The 16,046-nt window shown below is 41.9% G+C and overlaps 1 protein-coding gene across 4 annotated transcripts in view; it reads right to left on the bottom strand.

Moving 5' to 3' along the window:
• Nucleotides 1–15,618, bottom strand: part of LOC127357965 (semaphorin-6D) — a 140,680-nt gene extending 125,062 nt beyond the window's left edge. For 3 of the 4 annotated variants that reach the window (XM_051390624.1, XM_051390622.1, XM_051390623.1), the window contains exon 1: nt 15,375–15,617. The gene's annotated coding sequence lies outside the window, so the exon portion shown is untranslated. Of the gene's footprint in view, nt 1–15,374 lie in introns of all 4 variants that reach the window. The other variant, XM_051390626.1, reaches the window with a different exon arrangement.
• Nucleotides 15,619–16,046: the final 428 nt, after the last annotated feature.

Below are 16,046 nucleotides of genomic sequence, written 5' to 3'. Positions count from 1 at the left end.
GCGCTCTGCACACGCTCAGAATACGCTCTGCATGCTGCTGCAGCTTTACATCTGACGGCTGACCTTTGGCATGTATCACACATCTCCGTCTCTCGCCTCACATGGAAGACGCTTCCCGTGAGCCCCCGTACGGCTGAATGGAAAGCGTCATGTGACCTGCTGCGAGGGGGAACGTGAGAATGAACTGTTAATGAATGTGTAAATGTCTCAGTCAGACTGCGAGCAGCTTGTTGTGTGTAAGACGTTCAGATAAGACGTAAGATGTTCAAAAACGTTGGTGCAGTTTGTAGAACGACTCTCATGCACTCGGCTGTTAGCGTGCTAGCTAACCAGCAGAAGCAGCATGTTTAATGGAGTTTAAATAATCTAACAGCTTTTGCAAATTTATGACTTTTATGAGTTTCCAATAGTTGTCGTATACACTTTAAAAGGACTGTTATCTTTTAAGGTAACTCATTTTGTGAAGGAAATTCAGACTTTTTACCTGATTTTATTAATAATGAGCCAATAAACAGCTTTGATTATCATGAATACAATATGACAATATGTTTCCTGCAGTAAAGAAAAACAGGTAAATCTGCAGTTTATTGACACTGAGAGAAGATTAGGACTAAATGTGTAAATCCACACATTGTTCCGTATATACAGTGTGTTTGTGTGTGAATCTAACAGTGGAGAACTTTAAAATCTAAAAAAAGAAGAATAATAGAAAAAGTTATTATTATTATTATTATTATTATTATTATTATTATTATTATCATCATTAACTTTGTTGTGACCACTGCAGGCCTTCATATTAGTGGATGAAGCCAAGTTACTTCTGAATTGCAGGTAAATCAGAATTAATTCTCAAATAAATTGATTGTTTGCAATATTTGTATCACAGATAAATTATATAATATTGAACATTATCTTTAAATTAATTTTTTTAAAAGAAAAGTAGTTTTTGCAGTAAACAAACACTCATTATTATTTATGCTAAAGACCTAAGAAGAAAATGTTTTATGCTAGTCCCCTCTTGGTAGCGTAGACTGACAGTCCACTGTTGGTAATAAAATTGTGTATGTGTGTGTGTGTGTGTGTGTGTGTGTGTGTGTGTGTGTGTGTGTTATACGGCAGCGGTTTTCAACCTTTTTCCTTTAGGGACCCTTTTTCTATCATTGAGTTAAGTGACATATTTATTTAATATATTCAATAATAACAATAACAGCAGAGAACAGCTGATAATCTGAACAATGAATCCTATCAGTGAACACATTAACTGCAGGAAGTTTGTGTAATACAAGTTATTTGGATGAATTTTGAGCAGATTATTAAATATTTCATCAGGGTTTTATACAATTCTCTGTATTGTGTATTTAATTGACTTAATAAGCATCTTTTTAGACAAATCTAGTGTTTTCTTTTATCTGATGCTTTGCCATTTTGTGCTAGCGCTTCGGTCTTCTGTGTAGATTTTTAAAGTTTCTTGCAGCCCATAAAATCAAGAAGGCCATGCGACCCCCACATAAAGCCTTAGTGACCCCTAGAGGGGGTCCCGACCCCCAGGTTGGCAACCACTGTTGTGCACAGTGAATGAAGTGAGTTTGAATGACCGAAAGAAGGTCACAAAATGAATCTTCCGGATAAAACGGATAAAGTTACGAGACAGATGACATGAGCAGAGGGGTTGCTCAGTGAAACAACACACACACACACACACACACACACACACACACACACACACACACACACACACACACACACACACACACACAGCTTGAGTGTGAAATGTGCTGCAGCCGAGCTGCACATGTTTGGCAGCAAGTTGATCCTGGTAGCCTGGAGGTCAGCCAGCACACGCATGCACGCACGCACGCACGCACGCACGCACGCACACACGCACACACACACACACGCACACACGCACGCACACAAGCACGCACACAGTTTAATGGGTTTTATGCTTTGGATGTGAGATTCATGCATTCCTGACACACTGCACGTCGAGCCAACGTTGAAACAAACACAGGTGGCTGCTGACGGAAAACAGAGCGACTGCGAGACGCCACGAACCGGAACGCTTCACATTCCTGAACCTCAAAAAATAAAAAGTCTTTATCAGTCGGAGACACGTCGGATCGTCTCTGCGAGCGCTCAGCCGTGAACAGCAGGTAATGATCCTCCGCCCTCGCAGGGGGACGTACGTTGGACCTGCTTGCTGTACTGTGGCTGATTAACATGGACGCCCAGGATCCGTTTCCAGAAGCTGCTGACGAAGCTGAACAAACTGACAGGAAGGATAGAAGAAGAATACTAAAACTATCTTCCTCTCAAAGTGAGGCGGAAAATGAACCCGATTCCACATCCGCAGGGAATCAAACCCCTAACCCCAGAAGTGAAAGGCCACATTCACTCTGACATCAAAGGAATAGTTCATCATTTTTTAGTAATAATCTGATTTCTTTCCGAGAACGTCGACAGCTCGACACTCTTTAATCAATACTGACATACACAGAGGAACATCTACTCACGATCAATATCTACACTGTCTTTATTCAAAAAACATCTGGAAATGAAAAGAACACTTCTCAATATAATAATTTTATTTTATCTGCTAAAACAACTGTACATTTCTATCACTCTTGTTTTCATCTGTTTTTCTCTTTTTAAAGTCTGATTATATTTATAAAGCGGAGGAATCTTCATTAGACATCTTTGGCTCCTGCACATTGTTCAATTTTTTTTAAATGACCATATATATATTTATACACACCGCATTTGCAAATAAATGAATAAAGTAGACAGAAGCTGGAAAGCCAGTTAGCTTAAACAGGGAGAAATAAGTGAATATTACAAAGAACTTACTGGTCCCATCAAGAAACTAGTCCAGCGACCCACAAAAAGTCAGAGCAAGAAGTTTCCTGAATTGTAATAAAGAATCTTAGTTAGTGACAATCTTCCCAATATGGATTATTGTTCATAAGACAACCGCGGCATTTTAAACAAATGGTTCATTAAAAATTCCTGATTCCTCGAGAAATTGTTGCTATCTCCAACAACAGCTCCTCCAGCTCTCTAATTACCTGAAAAAGTTTTCGATGCCTGATTTAAAGTTTCATCATACCTGGAGGGTTCAGCATCCGGGCTAGCTGCAGGCATGCTAACACTAGCTGTGGCTGCTGCGGGTACTTTGCTTTCTGGCTATCAAACACGATAACGTTACACTCTCAGATGTGCTCTCAGGTACCAGAATTCGGCACAGATTTAACATGAATCGATACTTGGTAGTACAGACGTAATTCAGTCAGTACCCTTAAAAGAGTTCGGTACCTGGTCCTATTTGTTACACACAGAACACAAAAAGGAAAGTAAATGTGAGTAAACTCAACCTCAAAGCAGCAAGTAGACATTATTAGTCCATATTAGTTTGATAATTGATTACAATTACATAATTTTTCTGCAGTCAGTTTCAGCTGCGAACTGAAACAAACACAAAAGGAGGTGTGAAGCTGTCAGAGACTGATGGAGATGGTCGCTGCCGCCGCCTCCGTCAGCCTCTGGATTCCTTCGCCGCATGTAAAGGTCAGACAAATGAAATCAAAGAGAGCCGCAGGACACGTGTCCGAGGTCGGCCGCCGGCTCGCTCCAAAGAAATTTCATCTATCTTCATTTCACAGACGCAATTTACCAGAAACCCCAGTGACACTCTGCAGGGCGAGAGAGCATATGAGAGAGAGGGGGAGAGAGAGAGGAGGTCTGTGCAGGGGAGCAGAACGAATACAAAAACAGACAGAAATAAAAGAGGAAAGTGAGGACGGACGTCTGTGTGAGAGCAGACAGTCTCTACCAGCACAAACACTCAGAAAGGTTGCAGAAATATTCTGTTGGTACACACACACACACACATCACTGACCAACATCTGTCTGTATGTAGTGCTAACAGTGGATAATGGCTAACCTGGCTTGTTTGTTTTTCCAACTGGTTGTACTGGAACACGTTTATCATTCCCAACTAACTGTAGCGTATCACATGTACACCACGCCGTGCAAATTGTACGTAAATCAGATGAGGATTCCCATATATGGCTAACTTCCTGTTGCCAGTAGGTGGCGCTATGACTATGATGTAGACGTGTTTAGGGGACTCGTTTCAGACGGGCAAAATTTGGTAGAGATTGGACAAAGTAGACGGCAGTTACAAGAACTTTCTTTTTCTTGGTGAAAGAACAAAATTCAGTGCTACGCCACTTCAGCGATAACTCAAGATTTTGAAGACAGAGATGTTAATAATCTCTAATGTTATGCTACGAGCTGGATTTAAAGTCAGTAACACTGCGTACGGTGGACAAACAGTAAATATAATCTGTGTGTTTAACAACCAGCCAACAACCAACCACCAACGATAGCTCCGCTGTGCTGGCGACCGCAGACTGAAGCAGCGAGCTGAGTAGTGGACGGGATGTGAGAGGATCTCTTATAGAAAGTATGAGTGAGCTCAGAGGGGCAGTGTCGGGCTGTGGTGTTCAGAGGATGAAGGACGACAGTCAGATATAGTTTCACTGGTGTCCTACATCAGGAAGTCATGGACACCCAGCAGCCAATCAGAATCCAGTATTCACAGACGATGGTATCATAATTATTTCTGTAAGTTTGGATAAAAAAGGTCAAAAATAAGAGAGAAAAACAGAAGAGAAAAGCTCCTGAGGTGAGACGGAGGGAAGAGGAACGAAGAGGAGGAACAAATGATGTAGCACGAACAACCCTTCAAATATTCTTCTAGGATTCAGCTCCTGAATCTGTCTGTCTGTCTGTCTGTCTGTCTGTCTGTCTGTCTGTCAGTTCATCCACCTCCTAAAGCATCAACTAACCTCATCAGAGTTGACCTTGCTGCAGTCAGAGCAGGTAAAACAGCTGCTGGGACGTCTCCAGATAACGAGCTTCCTGATAATTAGTGTCAGTTTGTGCAGCTTTCAGATCAGGAGATAAAGCTTGTCACGATTCTGGAGGCGTTTATTTTCCAGTGTTCGAATTAAAGAGGTTTTGTAGCCTTCAATAACGAGATTCAGAAAATTCAGACGGAGCTTTCTGATTAAAACCTGTAGAAAGATCACAGTGCTGGTTGAGTCTGTTTTTAGATTCATTTCCTTCTTTAGAGGTTAGATTTTGGTAATATTTTATTTTACAGTCGACTAATTAACTGCTATTTACTAGCAGACAAGATGGTAACAAAATAAACTTATTAGGGACATACGAAAAGAAGTGAACAATGAATACATGGAAGTAAAGTTGCTTCCTGGAAAATGAAACAGGCAGAAATCCACCACAGTTGACGACTGTAAGTCAAAGTTCAATTATGGTGCGCCCTTAAAGTTGTTGTATTACGATGTAAAAGTTCTGAGAGCTTGTAAACTGTGCTGCAGGCGGATTTTAATAGAAATGAAGTGAAACAGCTGCGTCGAAAGTATCAATATAAAAACCATTGAATGATCAAGAGGAAAAAACACCAGTTTCATCTTTTAAATCCATTTTCTTCCTTTAACTGGTTTTATTGGGAAGTATAAACAGGACAAGCTGCATTAATGCTCAGTTTCCTGATCAATATCACAATGAAACCCACCAACTGGATCGAATCCATCCTCACAGACCGACCGCTCCAAGCTTTTCATCAACTCCATCGCCGTTGTTGTGTTTATTGGAGGAGAGTGAAGTAAAAAGTTGTACTATTGTGTCAAAACTTTCTGTATCGATATTCACACCTCGGCTGAGAGTTTTCACACGACTCCCACGATCCTCACGTCACTGCGAGAAGAACGAGGAACTTTTTTTTTCACAGCAGGAAGTCGACCAGCTGTCCTGGTGGAGACAATAAATATGGTTCAATTATTTTTATTCAGTTCGTCCGCACAGAAACGAGACTGAAGAAGAACCAGAGCCCTCCTGACATCTCAGGTGCATCTACACAGTCGAGGTCTTGCCTACTTTTACCGCGAGCCGTGTCGTTCCCACCTTCAGGACAGTGAAAACTATTCGTTCACAGTCCTATCGACATTTTACCAGCAACACAGTCAGCTTTCACTGCAATTTCTACGACTAACAAAGACCGTTTTATGTGTCTGTCCACTTTGAATGAGGTTACAATGTTACGGTAAAATGAGTGTTTCTGTCTCTGGAGTCTGGTGGAGAGTGATAGTGATATTACGGCTGTTTGTGGTTAAACTAAAGGTCTATCTCTGCAGGGATCCTTTCCGAATGAATTCATGATTTATTTCTACCAAACCAGAGTGAGTTGGCAACCGTTGGACAGACTAACAAAGATATTTTTGTTGAGTGTTTTGTTTCTGCCCTGTGTTTAATGATTATCTGCTTGGTAAAATTCCTGGTTTTATGAATGGAGTCTGGTGAGCTGTAGCGCCCGTTGTTGTGGTCTGAGATTCTGTTGCTCTGGTTGAATGAATTCAGTTTTTATAACCTTTAAAGTGGAGTGTGTATCTGTCCGTGGTTCCTGGTTTACATTCAGTGTGTGTAGAAGTTGTGGCGGTGCATTATGGGAGCACAGTCTCGAGCAGATGTGGGTGGACAAACACAGCTGTACTGCAGTTTACTCTCTCTGCTGTTGAACATGGCTGCTGTTTGTTTGAGTCAAACTGTGAATCTGTGGCAGTTAATAAGACATCTGCTGCCGAGCCTCTCGTCAGCTGCAACCTCGGAGCCTCGTCGGCTTAAGTCACAATCCGCCCAAATTATTCATGTTTAAAATTTTACAAATAAAGTAATAAACAGGAAGCTTTTTAGACATTAAAACTTCTGTCCATATGTGACAGAAGTCTGACACAAGAAGAAGCAGAAAATAAGTTTCTATCAAACATCTGAGAGAGGAGATCTGTCCTGATCTTGTCAGGATTTATCAGATAAACATAAAGACGCCCTTATTCTGGAGAAAAACATCTGTGGAAGATAGAAAGATCTCTACAGTCTAAACAAAGCAGGAGAAAACAACACGGACACGTTCAAACAAACCTCCGTGTTTATCACCCTGCAGGTCAGCAGCCACAACCACACTCAATGTGTAATGATGTTCCTATATTAACCGTATAAAGAAAATCAACATGACAGTGTCTCTAAAGGTTTCATTTTTACCTTTAAAAGATATTTAACATCTATTTTACGTCCAAAAGTAAGAAGAAAAATCAGTTTCACTTTCACGTCGGTTTGTAAAATCAGTGCTTTTGTCAATGGAGTCTGGTGGAGAGTGACAGTCACATTACGGCTGTTTCATGGTCGATATTTAAAATACTGCAAATCAAAGCAAGCTAGTCACAGGAAGTCAGTTAGCTTGACGCTGGCCGCTGCAAAGATGTGTCTAAAAAATGTTCGTTTTATAATCGCGATTATCGTTTTGATCATAATTGTGCAGCAATAATTCTGATTATTGATCTGTTTATTGATTCTTTATTTCACATTATTTGTTTCTTCCTCTCTGTAATGTCAGAGAACATCTTCCTCAGCCGAAGTATTGATTGTTTCTCTGCAGGCAGCAGGAAGTTGTGTCTGCTGTGAGCCAGCTGTCACACACACACACACACACACACACACACACACACACACACACACACACACACACACACCTGGAGAGAGGGCGGTGTGCGTTGTGTTGATCAATAGAGCAGGAAGAGAAGCTTCATAGAGACACAGAGGTCACCTGATAGAGTGTGTGTGTGTGTGTGTGTGTTTGGCAGGCGGCCATGTTGGAAGGTGTCTCAGTTAATACGAGCTGAGAGGAGAAGAACAGTCGACAGTTAACAGATTCTCACACCATCACTTCCTCTCTTTCAAAATAAAAGTTTTCTCCATCGTCCAGGATGTGAACGTCCAACAACTCAAGTACATAACTGTGTAATATAATGTTATTTATGTTCTGCGTTCCCACCAAAGGTGAATATAATTATTTGTGTGAGTAGATTAATTACAAAGACGCAAATTCTCGCCTGCCGACCTGCGATTGCGCGATTCAGGCGACACGAAACACATGTTCTCTGAGTGGATCAGGATCAGCTGTGCGTCTGTTTTTTGGAGAGCATCAGGTTCAAACACTGTACAAAGTTGACCTCATGTCTTTGGGCATGATCAGGAAACTGATCTCAGGAACCAGAGGAATCTCCCAACACGTCGGACTGTTGCTGGAATGTAAAATATGCATGTGAGAGCTTAATGTATTATGCAGCGGTTGTTTAGCGTTCATGCATGATTCAGACGTTACAAACACACGCCGTGATAACCTGAAGCTGGAATAAATGAACACGTAAGAACAGAAAGCAGGATGATATTAGCAGTCTGACTGTGACGACTGTTAAAAATTAACCTCAGACACAAAGGATTTTAAATTTACAGCAAGAAGAAAAATACGTCTGGTTTAGGCCCCGCCCCCTCCACGTACAGATGTGTTAATATGTATTCATCAGAGGTCTGTGACGCTCAGTGTGGTTGGCTGCCGGCTGATCCAAAATGGACAGAGAGGTTGAGCGTGGGTTCTTTTGAAGAAATAGTTTTCCGCGTTTCCGCGGTTTTGTGGCCAATTTTCCTGCTGCAGCGTCAGCGGAGGGAAGCTGCAGTTTCTGCCAAATTGACTTCAGTTTTCCTTCAACTGTAACATTAATTTAGCTCTTAAATAACAGTTCAAATCACATAGAATTCGTTTTATTTTATTAAATTCATCCTCTCCCCTGTTAGTCCGTTAAAAGAACATGCAGCTAGTGACCGTCTGCAGCAGAGCAACAGCTCTTCCCGGATATTTGGTCATTTTAATAAATTTCCAGATGTTTCACTGACTGGAAATAAGCCAATAAGAGTTTTATTTATTAGCTAGCCTGTATCTGCTCGTCCGCTGGGATGGAAACAGCAGCGCCTCCTCGCCAAAGCGATGGTCGTCAGACCCGGGGTAGCTGGTCTCTAACACAGACAGTAACACAGTCATTCTTCCTCTTTGGATTAAACATATTGCTGCCATGATGTTTGTTATTAATCTTTTTTTCACAGTTATTTTTTTGCTTCTTTTTTTTTAACACAACCCAAAATCCTCTCCCGGCTTCGTGTGAAACCTTTTCCTCGCGTTGCGTCACCATTACACTGCAATTACTGAGAGATGTCGAGATGGAAAGAGAGGAAGAAGAAAAGAAGGAGGAGGAGGAGTGGAAAGTGAGGAGGTAACAGGAAGGCAGCGCTCATCCCCGCCAGGTATGTTTGATTCATCGCACCGTTCCTCCCTGCAGCCACAGGAAACAGGGAGGAGAGGGAGTGGAAACCAAACACACACACAGATTAAAGGTCTGAGAACTTCCCGTCTTCTTCTTTCCCTCGTTTTGTATCACACACACACACACACACACACACACACACACACACACACACACACACACACTGAGCTGTGTGTTTTTTTTTTTGTGTGTGAGAGAGAAACTCTGCACTAATGAAGCTCTCGGAGGACGGAGAGAGTTAAAGTATTGTTATATTTTATATTGTATTTTTGGGATATTCTGCATATTTATAGATTTTTATATTCATTATTTGTGATTTTCTTTTAATATATTTCTGACAACTTGCTGCTGTAACAAAAGAATTTCCCAACTTGGGATCAATAAATTATATCTATTGATCTATCTATCAATGTATCTAGAAACAGGGTCTGTTGTCAGATGATGGTCGATACAGTTTCCTGCTGAATGCAGCACAAACTAACAGCTACTGACAGCTTTGTCTTCTACAGTTTTGTACACATTTGTAACAGGTAGAGTTGTGTATCGTCCAGAATCACCTGCGTACCTGCGGCCTCTCTCTCCTCCCCTGTTCCCTTCTCCTTTCTATCAAACTGTCACAGTCAAAAAAAGCAGAAAAAGCCTGAATAAAGTTTTTAATGCAACCAGAACAGATCTGCCTCTGTACTGATCACAGCCGCTGTAACATCTCCACACACACAGTAAGGATTAAAAAAACTTGGGACATCTCGTAAGAGACCGACAGAGGAAGTCTAATGAAACCCCAGAGCTTCAACACACACACACACACACACACTAATTATCTGTCAGCTAATTAACACCACTGTGTGTGTAACTGTGTGTGTATTCTGCCATCTGCACTTGATGGAAACTTGGAGGACGCCGGTGCCGTATTGTTGATGGTAAATTAGTGAACATTTATCCTGAATAATAAATAAATGTTTATTTTAAATGTTTCAAACTCCAGCAGTAATTGTTAGTTTTCAGCCCTAAAAGACTTTGACACCACAGACCGATCAATGATCATTTTATAAACAACTCACAAATTCAAAATTCCTAAATATATTTAGTTTCTTTTAAATTTGGGGACTTAACAAGAGTTTTAAATAAAAGGTCTGTGTTGCAGTTGTTCAATATCTGGGAATCATTACATTTACTTGTTGAACCTTCCATTTTTGTAGAAATCTGTTGGTTGCACGCCGCCATGTGGCGAGTATTTCTCATGAAACCGGATCAATTAAACCACTCCAGTTTGCTCCCAGTTCCTGGTTATCAGCTCCACTGCCTCGCTCCAGTGAGGAAGGAAGTGACGACAGAACCTCTCACCCTCTCTCACCCACTCTCACCCGCTCTCACCGCGGTCAGCACCAGATTTCAGGGAGAAAAATGCGTCATTAAGCTCAGAACAAAAGCAAAAAGCAGACAGCTTCACAAAGACAGCACCTGAGGCACAGAGACAATTCTATAATACCGGCACTTTATCTGTCAAATACAATTACAGTCTGATATGATGGTGGGGAGGCAGGGGGGAAGGCAGCGGGGAGGAGGGGAGGTCTGGCAGTAAAGCTCAGGCCTCAGGACAGCAGTCGTATTTTCAGGCCGATTATGGCGGCGGTTTGGCCTCCACGCCTGATTCTCAGCAGCGGACTGAAGCCAGAGCGCCGGATCATCAGACCACCTCGGAGGCGTCTTATAAACACCTGTTACTGATCCGGGATCTGCTCACACATTCACATCGTTCAGTGCTCCGGTAACGGGACCTGGTACACGCCTGCGCTGTCGTTTACCTTACACGTATCCCACAGTTCACAGCCCAGAATCACGATACAACACAGGAGAAGGTCATGTGACCTCCGCCTCACTCTCTCTACTTACACATGGTCCGTTCTCTCTTTTATTACAGTGGTTGTGTTTCCTTTTTACATAAAACTTCCATTATATAAAGTATGTTTAATGCGTCTTTCCGCATTAGTAAATCTGTGATCGACATCGTGGTGGGAAGAAAAACTGTGAACAAACATTTAAACCTGGCTTCACCTCGTCTCAGATTATCTGACGTCTGATAGTGTGACGGGATTATGAGGCGCCTTTAATTCAGGTGAACAGCTCGTTATTGGAGCTGAAGGACAAACTACTGTAAAACTACAGATAAAACTAGAGTTTAAAATAAAGAGTTTGTAATAACGGACGCACCAGTGAGGCAGGAACTAATCCTTTTTTTTACCTTATTTATGTCCAGTTTGTTAGTGAATTTCACCAGGATTGATTATTTATCTATTTGAAACAGTAAATTAAAATGATAAACCTTCATCAGTGTGACTCAGTGGTTACAGAGGATGAACTCTTTATACTGAACATGTGACTGCGTGTTGATTTACTGACTGACACCTTCTTCCCTTCCTTCCTTCCCTCCTTGTTACCTTCCTGCTCGCAGACAGAAAAGGAAGTGAGCAGGAAGAAAGGAAGAGGAGGAGGAAAGGAAGTGGGCAGGAGGAAAGGAAGAGCAGGAGGAAAGGAAGTGGGCAGGAGGAAAGGAAGTGGGCAGGAGGAAAGGAAGTGGGCAGGAGGAAAGGGATGTTTCCTGCAGTCAGGAGTCAGCTACATCACACAAACACACACATATGTCAACACAATCCCACTGCTCTTTGCTGGCTTCTGCATCAGCGGCACGCACACAGAGGATTAGAACAAAAGGCGAGTCCCGCGGCTCAGATTTGCACAGAGAACATAATGGCTGATGACATGCGGCAGTTTGGAGGCTTTCACAGCGACGCGGCTAATCTTCCTGCGCTGGAATAACATTATTCTCTACGCTTCCTCCTCCTCCTCCCCGCTGCCCGCCCGCCCGCCCACCGGGGACTCGCAGGTTATTGTGTCCAAACGCACCCCAAGGTTAACGCACACAATGGGCCGGCAGCGGTGAGCGCCCGGCTGCTCTGGTGACAGATTTGTGAGGCAGGTGCTCGAGTTGAAACAGCACAAAGAGACGTTTTAAATCATAACACCTTCAGTCAGTCAGAGAGAACAATGGAGGACGGAGCTAGACTGGGAGGGGTGACAGGAGGGGGGCATGCTGGGAAAACTGGGGTTTTGGTGTTAATCCTGGTTTATATGTGTGAACTTTGACCTCAATGTGGGGGAAAACAACATTATAGTAACATATCCAACAGCTACAGCTCCTTACAGTGTGTGTGTGCAGGATGATAATGTGTAACAATAAATAATAATACATTAAAAGTATGAAGGTAAAAGACAAACGTTCAGGTTTATATGTACGATTGTAAGGACCAAAAACAGAAATTTAAACAATGCAAAATACATAAAATGTCCAAAAGTATGTGGACAGCTGATCATTCCCTCCGTATTCAGTCTCTCCAGGACGAACAATTCAACCAAATCCTGTGATTTCTAAAAGTTTGACCAAACATTGTAGTCAATTACCCTGAAAACAGGAGATTAGTTGGGTGGCGTTACAGGACGGGGGCAGAAAGTCCGACTATGTGTTGCACAGTTTGAAAGCAAGGCGGCTGAAACAGGGACACACTGCTTTCACTGTTCTCATTCAGTTACTCAAATAAACATTAAACATGACAAATAAATGAAAATAAATGTATTAGAGCAGCAACAATTAGTCGATTGAAAGTTAATTCTCAAGCAAAAATGTGAAATATCTGCTGCTTCAGTGTTAACATTTCTTGGATTTCTTCGTCATTTGTGACAGAAAAGTCCTTTGAACAGTTTGCTTTATATTTCGACTCCCTGATAACATTGGCTGATTTAAGAAATGTGTTGCTTCAGTTAGGAATGTTTTTAACTAACGTTGATGTTTGTGTTCTTATTGTCTTTCTTTTTTTTTTACTCATCACTGAAAATGAAGGTTGAATTTAACTAATTTATGTCATTGTTATATATTTCAGAGATTCCTACTCTGTACAGGGTCAGGTAGATTTCTGACCTTGGAAAGTGTTAAATAAACGTTAAGGTGGAGCCCAGTGTTAATGAACTCTGTGTAATGTTACACTGATATCAGCTGAATATGAATAAGTGCTGCGTTTGGGTGCATCAGAGCATTTTACAACCTTTATGCCTGCAGGAGATTTCTTTCTACAGGAATTATAATTTTATGATTTAACCTCACGTAACTGCCCATCAGCTGAACTCGGCTCATAAACATTTATGTCGGCCCTTAAAAGCAGATAATACAGAGAGCGTAAAACCCATTTCCCATGTGGTAACTGTGAGTTTAACCTCCATTACACCCTGTCAGTTCACACACTGTTCACAAACACACTGGCATAAACTGATATTTCTGATCAATTAAAACCCTCCATGCAGCAGCAGCGGTGGCAGCTCTGCCTGCTGACTCAGTCCTGCAGCTTCACTGTGCCAAAAAGCATTCATATTGACATTAATAATTCAATATCTGGCTCATAATTGGCAGTTAATTGGTGGAACGGCGTCCTCTCCCGAAGTGACGGCTGTGTTTCGCCGACTCCACTTGACTTTATTTCAATAATGAAAACACAAACCGGCAGCAGAAAGTCGACCTTCAGACACAAGCGCTCTCTTTTATTCCACAGCGCCATAAACGAACCGTCGGTTAATGAGGAGCCAATAAAAGCCACTCGAAGACAGTTTGTTTACTGAGAATTTACTCCTAAATCCCCGATGAGAGTCCGATCAGAGGGTCTTATCAGGCCAGACGACCTGGTGTGACTTTACAACGAGGGTTTACACAGCAAGGAAGAGCTGCTGCTCCTTCAGTATCGACGCTTTAGACTTTCTAGTCGCTTCTTTAAGAGATTTATCAAAGGAAATACGGTTTTGAGGTTTAAATCCTTAAAGTCTGACGCCTCCAGGAATTGTTTTCAGCCTGTTCTTATTTATTTTTGGTGTTAAATTATTATCAATGTGGTTCATCCAGGGTCCCAAAACATGGCGTCTACTTTCACATAAATATGTAAAAATTTCACACCAAAATGCCTTTTGGACGAGCCCCCAAATCACATCACACAAAACAAACAAGTTCATCTTTAAAAATATAAATATATTCAATTTACTGTCACAAACAAACAAAACAACAACAAAAACACACATTTTACACATTTAAAAAACAGCAGCAAAATGATTGTGATGTTGTTTGAAAGAATTTTAACTTTAAATAAATTGATTATTTTCTGTCTCAACCGACCGATTCATTCATTCATTGATTACTGCTTTCAACACAGGGCAGCAATCATTAACCATTAATTAATCCATCTGTTTGTTGTATTTAAAGGTCATTTAATTGTGTTCAAATATCTTCAATTAAACATTAAGAAGATTTGATGTCAAATTAAAGCTAAAAGCTGTATTTTAATGAATGACTGTATTTTTAGGAGTTATTTTTTACAGTGAAGCTGGCGTCCCCAACCACAGACAGTTTACTGTCACACATCAGGATGTGATCAGCTGTCTGATCAGGGTTAGTTCATCAATAACTGAGTGTGAAACCCACAAACTTCTAGTCAGGAACCCCGAGAACCAGAATCCTCTCATCCCTCCATCCTCTCATCCCTCCATCCTCCTCCTCCGCGCTCATTCTGGATGTTTTAAGTGAAATGTGAGCAGGAGGGCTGATGGGAGGTTTTATCAGGAGGAGCCCCCCCCTTCCCCCCAACACACACACACACGCACACACACGCACACACACACACACACACACACACACACACACCAGCGCCAGCCTCAGTCCTGCAGACCCTGATCCTGAGTCCGTCAGCAGAAAGCTCAACTTAAAGCATCCGGATGCACGGAGGAAGGAGACTGGAGTTAATGAAGCCTCACACACACACACACACACACACACACACACACACACACACACACACACACTCGTCTTATTGCTGCTGCACGTGCTGACTGACAGCTGTCAATCAAAGCTGCCAGACACACGCGCTCCAAAAAACCAACACATTTCATCTCGTGACGCGTAAAATCCGCGTATATGCGCGTGCACACACATGCACTCACACACACACACACACACACACACACACACACACACACACACACACACACACACACACACACACACACACACACACTTCCTGCAGGAAAACGCCAGAAGAAGAACAAACTCACCTTTCTGAGTCCACATCCTCCGGATCAGAAGAAGAGGAGAACCGGGATCCGAACACACAGTCCACATTAATCCACAACAGCTCCTGGTTATTCCCAAATAAACGGGGACCGAAACCGGCAGGAAAATCCTCGTCCGGGAGCAGCGGAGCCCCGTTCAGGTATAAATCCACCGCGAGAGAGAGAGACACCGACGGACAGAGAGAGAGACGGTGCGTCCAGTCCGGGTCCAAACGACACAATGAGGCGGCTCTCAGCAGTCCAGCGTCTCCGGCTGCAGGCCACGCCCTCCTCATTAGCATAATAGACCCCCTGCAGCCAATCAGAGGGCGGGAGGCAGCGCCAGGCTCCGCCCCCTTTTTAATTTAAAGCAACTGAACGGATCAATAAATCCTCAGGATGTAATCACTGATCGATCAACAGACACTGTTCATCAATTTATTTGATCTTTTGTTTCTTTATTATCTTTTAAAAAGAGGAAAAATACATTTTTATTTAAAAAATACAACATAGATTTATATTCCTTTAAATATGATTTAATCAATAAAATACATTAAACAAGGAAAACAAAATGATTAATTAATATCACATTATTAATGATAATACAAATATTAAATTATATCATTGAAAACAAATAAAATAAAACATTAACACATCCAATAATAATAACAGCTG

Source organism: Dicentrarchus labrax, unplaced genomic scaffold, assembly GCF_905237075.1.
Source record: "Dicentrarchus labrax unplaced genomic scaffold, dlabrax2021, whole genome shotgun sequence".
NCBI lineage: Eukaryota > Metazoa > Chordata > Actinopteri > Moronidae > Dicentrarchus > Dicentrarchus labrax.
The sequence above is the reverse complement of the archived record's forward strand: the minus strand, read 5'-3'. Positions and strand labels throughout refer to the sequence as shown.